Raw genomic sequence first — 6,679 nt, 5'->3', positions numbered from 1 at the left:
TAATATTTCGTAAAATCTATTTCATTGCGTACATTATTTTGAGAAATACTCAAGTTTTTTTTATTCCTCATTCGGTAATTTTGTCTTCTCATTTTATACCAATATATAATTATTATCATAGAGATACACACACAATATCTGCAATACCTAATATTTCAAACCTTAAATGAAACTTAATACCCCCTGAATAAAACCTAATATTAAACACCATGTATATAACAAATTAAAAAAGTTACGCCCAACGTGGGGCTCGAACCCACGACCCTGAGATTAAGAGTCTCATGCTCTACCGACTGAGCTAGCCGGGCTTATAACACGGCGTCAAAATAGTACACCTGTTCCAAAATCAGAGAATTAAACTACAATTAAATTTAAAAATAAATTCTCAATATGATTTTTAAACGTTTAAAAAAATATATTTTATAATGTTATTGATACTGGACGTCTGACTCACTTGAAATCTGTTATGGCTCAGGGTGACCAATGCGGACATAATATTAAAAATATTCTATAATTAAAATATCTGTCTAATGTTGCCATTATTTATGAGCACTCCAAGCATATAACATCAGACAATATAATCATGATTTACAATTATAGTATAAACACTTCTAGAATCTTTTATTACTTAACGCTTAGAAGAGGTAGGCAGAAGCGCAATTAATTAACCCACTTTCCACAGTTTGTATAGGGCAGTGGTTCTCAAACTTTTTAAATGACGGAACCTTTTTGGGAAGCAAAATACTTGATGGAACCCTTTTTTTTTTCGCGGAGAAAGTGCCTTATTACTACCGCCCAGCCTTCGTGGGGGGCGACTGAGCGGTTATGCTGGGGTAACCGTGCCTTACGGCCCGGCGTTGAGCCGCCCGGATTTGATGGTGACCTTCAGGCGACCGCCGGGCCGAGTCCCTAACCCCATATATACAACTTAACCTATGCACGGCCTACCAGCTAAAACTCCGCGGTGGCCCTCTTCGGCGCATTAGGGACGGCTGCGGGCTTCCTCTGACGTTTAAGTGTCTAGTCTGCGACCGCAGCCGCCCCTGCGCGGTGCCGCCTTACGGCCCGTCTCCTATGGGGGGGGGCTCAGAAGCCCCCACGCACCGAAGGACGCCCTCGGCGTCTACGGCAGCGTGAGGCCAACTACACACTGCCGTCCATCCCTGATGGAACCCTACAATAAAACAATTGTTTTTATACGCGCGCTCACAAGTATACTACCCGCTCGTTTTAAGTATGCCGCTGGCGACAGGTATGATGTTCAAAAAGTAGCGTCAGCAAAACACAATATAAAAATATTTTTTATTTAATTGTAACAATAAATATTGTGTACGTACATATTTGGGTAAAACTATGACACATTATAAGTTTTGTTGTCACGTGGGGGAGGGTACGCGCATTCCACAGACCGGCAAACTTAGAGCGAACGGGTTGTACAAGTATAAAATTGTTGATACCAAACTTATGAGATATTGTACCAGCTATTGTAACACATGTTTCTACAAATACAAATAAATAAATAAATAACGTTCATAGCGTCTTGTCTCCGCGCGGCCGCGGAGCGACCAGAGAGAGGTGTTTTGATTTTTTTTTTCTAAATTCTTGCGGAACCCCGACAGAGGTATCACACTTAGAGTATAGCTGGTATAGGGGATGAACCTATCTATATCAGGCACAGATTCCATACTCCAGCTGCTACTGAGCAATTAAACTCAATACCATTTTATCCGTCCCGGGATTCGAATCCGAGACAACGAGTCATAACGCGCAAGCAATACTACGTCACCAAGTTTGTCTTAATTATAAATTTACACAGCCTTGGTTACGTAAATATAAAATATATAATTAAACTTGCTTTTGCTCGCGACTTCACCCGCGTAAAGGAGTTTTCTAAGATAAAAGTCCCGCTATATATTTTCCAGAGATATAAAGTAGCCTATAGCCTTTCCAAGATCTTAAACTATATCCATACTAAGTTTCATAATAATCCGTCCAATATATTTTGATAAAATCGATAACATACAGACAGACAAAAAAGGGGACTTTGTTTTATAATATGTATAGATGCATTAAATGAAAAAAAAATCACATACCACGATACGTTTAACACACATGTTTAGTCCTTTGTTTATGGTTGAAGTCTATGATCAAATGAATATTATTTGTCGATAGATGCGGGTGAATCCGCCAGTGAAACTTAGTTCAACATAAAATATTTTCTTGTCCAGTAAATATATGCGACTAAATAACTAACATCTGAATAGTCATTTAGACTTGCACAATGAGGAAGCGATGCGAGCTGATTACGAAATGCCTGTTTTCCTGTTTAGTTTATTTTTTATAAGATTCATGATAAGTTGACGGTGAATGCAGGGGGAATGATGGTAAAGGAATGTTAGATATATTATACATAATACTATAAATGCGAAAGTTTGTGAAAATAATTGTTATAAGTAAATAAAAATATAACAACATGTTCGTTTAACTAAAAGCAACAGAGTGAAGTTAGCAGAAGGCATGCCATAGATGATCTTAGCAGAAAACAGTGTTGCTATTATATTATTTTGATTTATTACTAACATTAAACACAAATGGCTGAACGGATTTGAATAAAATTTGACACATAGCTAAACCACGTTCTGAATTAACATATAGGCTTTTGATCCCGAGAATTTATTCCCATAGAAAATTATAGATTTTTTGATAACGCTGACTTCATCCTAATAGCGCTATGAATCGCTACAGTATTTTCGGGAAGTTTGCAATAGGAAAGGCTGCTCACGCGAAGTCAGGAACAAATACAATATTTTTATAAATAGTAACGAAAGGCTGTAGACAGATGCCAACTAATTTACCTGGCCCATAGTCTAATCAATATCTCGTTGAAAACTTTCCATTCACATCATCATCAGCCTATATCTTTGTCCACTGCTGGACAGGCCTCTTCCAATATGCGCCATTTTACCCTGTCTTCGGCCTGTCGCATTTAGTTCTTACCAGCGACCTTTCACAGATCGTCACTCCATCTAGCTGGAGGGCGTCCTACACTACGTTTGCCGAGCCGTGGTCTCCACTCAAGAACTCGTTTACCCCATCGGTTATCGGTTCTTCGACAGATATGCCCTGCCCACCATCTGCCCGCCTTCCATTCATAATAACTACGTTAATAGTGACAACAAGACTCTTGCCTTCAAACCCATCCTGGGACCCGATTCCCCATGCCACGTTATTTTGCAGTGCGTAACTGTTAATTCTATGAAATTATGTAAGTGTCGCCATCTAGTCGTGCATACACTTTAATTTAATTGGCTATTGGCTATCTATTTGCGTCATCTATCTATATCTATACTTATAATAAATCTGTAGAGAGGTCAATTCTGTACATGAAATATATTTCCAAAATAACTATCAGGGGGTGATTAGGGATCGATACTGATGCCAAAAATGCAATTAGTAAAATTTTTGTCTGTCTGTCTGTATAACCGTTATAGAAACAAAAACTACTCGACGGATTTTAACGAAACTTGGTACAATTATTTATCATACTCCTGTGCTGGTTATAGTATACTTTTCATCACGCTACAATTAATAGGAGCAGAGCAATGAAGGGAAATGTTGGGAAAACGGGAGAAGTTACTCCATTTTTTAAGCTTCCGTCGCGTGTGCAACCTTAATGGTTAAAGCTACACAGAAATCATGTATGACGGAAATGTTCTCCTTAAAATTATGTAAAAATATCCCACGACAGCATATGTCTATCTTTTTTGGTTGACTCACAATAACACGTGTAACTCCCGATAGCTTAGCAGTTCGAAGCTTTCTCATTATATTTGTCTACTCTTACGTTTATAACACTCTCAGTCATCCCTAATTAAAAAAGTTAACATTATTAAATATTCCATAAAAAAGAATCATAGAAATCTGTATAGAAACACCAAAGTTATACATGAAATACGCTAATAAAAAGCCATCACACGTGAATACTGAATCATGCTATAAGGATTACTTTTGTATATATATAAGGTCGCGAACGCACAGGCAGGCGGCTTGCTTGGCACCTAGAGGCTAGCGAATCACCTAGCGAGTAGCTTCGTAAAACGAACATTCTCGGCTCCATTTTTGAAGTCCGAAATCCACGCGGGCGAAGCTGCGAGCGGAAGCTAGTAATAAATAGAGTTTGTTCTATTCCAACCACGCCGGTGATTCAATAGTAACACGTAACGTACTGCATTGCATTTAGCAATAGTAATTGGAATACAGGAAACGATTTGATTTAATTCTTTAAATCATCTTCTCCCTTTAACAGATATTCCAAGAAAATTGAATTATAAAACCGTCGTCTCTCAACCTGGGAAACAAAAGCTCAAAGTCCATATTCGCCACCACTAGACCACGACTGATTTTCATTATCATAATAGATATATGATTATGTATAGTGCGTCCACTCAGATAGGTGCAGAGAAGTAAACAAACATCTACTTTTGCAATAATTCTTTTCTAAAATCAAAAACTTTGTATGCCTGTCTTTTAATTTATTTGATAAACAAGAATTAATTACGACTGCTGTAAAATAATAGAAACATTGGCTTTGTTCAACCGATAAATTTTTGGCATAATATTATACAAATTAGGGCCGAAATTAAATAGCCAACAATTCTATATTAACAATTCGTTTTTATAAAATTAAATCTTTAGGACAAGTATTTATCTGTATCGACAAAATCTGTGTAAACAATTTATCTGTAAAATAAATATTTTGATTCAGTCACTAATTACTCTACCACCAATTCAGAAAACAGTTTCCATCAGAGAAGATCGGGCAAGAAACTCTAGTGTTGCTCTTTTCAAAATCAGTTCAAAAGTATAAAGTTCCTTTACAGCCGGTTTCAATAAACGATCCCAATCTCAATCTTCAATCCGATTCCGAGAATGAATCAATCAACACGACAATCTTTTCATACAAACAAAATATAATTAAGTAAATAGACACTGATATGTGAGTGGCTATAGCCTAGTTGGGTGTGGAACGGACTGCCGAGACGAATGTCCGCAGGTTCAGAATCCACGGGCACACATCTCTGATTTTTATTTATTTATTTTATTTATTACACTTAATATACAAATGTATATAGGCGGACTTAATGCCATAGCACACTTTTCTATATTTTTCTGTGTGTATTCTTTGTGAATAATCACTTGCTTTAACGGTAAAGGAAAATATCGTGCAGAAACATGCATACTTGAAAGTCCTCTATAGGAATTTTGAGGGTATGTGAAGTCTACCAATGCGCACTAGGCCAGCGCGCTGGTTTAAGGCCTAATCCCTCAGTAGTAAAGGAGCCCAGTGCCCAGCAGTCGGACAGTATACTATAATATAGGGCTGTAATTATTATAAATAGATATTTGTTTACAATTCTGTCACAATCCGCCGAATGCACTATACAACAATCATTCATACCCACTAAGCTGAAAATGTAATTTTAAACTCATCGCAGCCGGTTCATAATAAAAATGATTCCGCTATCAGATATTGCAGACCACTGGTTCTATAATCTACACGCCCCTGCTGGAATTCCGGTATATTTTGTATTAGTTTTGAACTAGTTTATACCCGCGAATCCGTTTGTACAAGTCCGCATACGAAATTAAATATCTGCGTCAAAAGTAAGTCAATTGGTCTGTGTGCCAAAAAAATTTTAGTCTATTTAGTTTCTAAAATATTTCCATAAGTGAAATTTATATTAGAATAAAAAAAATTACTTTGAAATAGATAGCCTCTAATGTTTATTTATTTAATAATAATATACCTTATTTTATCTTTTAGTTCCAATAATAGATTTAGATTGCTGTTGGTAATATTAACTTATGGAACTAATATTAAAATATCAATTAAGATAGGTGTAGATCAGTTGCATTTTTAATATATTTATCAAAAAAGTTATCATCAATCTATCGGTAAAAGAATTTTCAAAATCTATGCAATAACAAAATAGTTATAAAGCATTGACATTTAGAGGCAGGGGTAGCTGTCTAGTGGCAAACTGTGACGTCAACGATCATAACGGTGCGTGTGTGAGAAAGAGATAGCGTGATAACCCCACTGTTGATCAAAAAAATATTTCAAATATACTGCTTAATTAATTCTTCAACCAATTTTGATGCTCATTTTACAGATACATTTGTTAATTGTATTAATTTTCGTTAAGCTTACAATAATGTACATAACCAAACATAGATAAGCACCTTTTTTATCGTCATAGCCATTCATTTATAAAAAAAAATAACAATCGCATTTTAAAACTACGACCGCAACATACACCCGTATGTAATGTAACAGTAGTAAACATCGATATCTTAACAGCAGGAAATGTAGTTAATTTTAGACAAAGAGCTGGGCGACCTTGCCCGTGACATTAGGTGGTCCTCGCCCAAGGTTGAAGGAAGCCGATACGCTATCAGATTCTGACGTCGACTACTAAGTAGGTTAGGTTTTGGTCGTAAAATTCGCTTCGTTAAGTAATTTATTTGCTTTTAACAACTCAATGACGAACAGGCCAATTCACTCGATCGATGAATAGTGGCAACTTGCGTTTGCTATTAAGATTTTTGGCTAAAGTACAACCTTCCCTTCCTAATTTTTATTTCTTTTCTAAGGAGCCGGCAAGGCAATCGTGTTCCT

General features: G+C 36.5%; 1 non-coding gene across 1 annotated transcript; it reads right to left on the bottom strand.

Annotated features, from left to right (window-relative positions):
- Positions 1–235: 235 nt before the first annotated feature.
- Trnak-cuu lies at positions 236–308 on the bottom strand. The gene has a single exon. It is a non-coding gene; the product is annotated as a tRNA-Lys (tRNA).
- Positions 309–6,679: the final 6,371 nt, after the last annotated feature.

This window comes from Manduca sexta, chromosome 16, assembly GCF_014839805.1.
Source record: "Manduca sexta isolate Smith_Timp_Sample1 chromosome 16, JHU_Msex_v1.0, whole genome shotgun sequence".
NCBI classification, from domain to species: domain Eukaryota; kingdom Metazoa; phylum Arthropoda; class Insecta; order Lepidoptera; family Sphingidae; genus Manduca; species Manduca sexta.
This window is presented reverse-complemented; position numbering and strand designations above follow the sequence as displayed.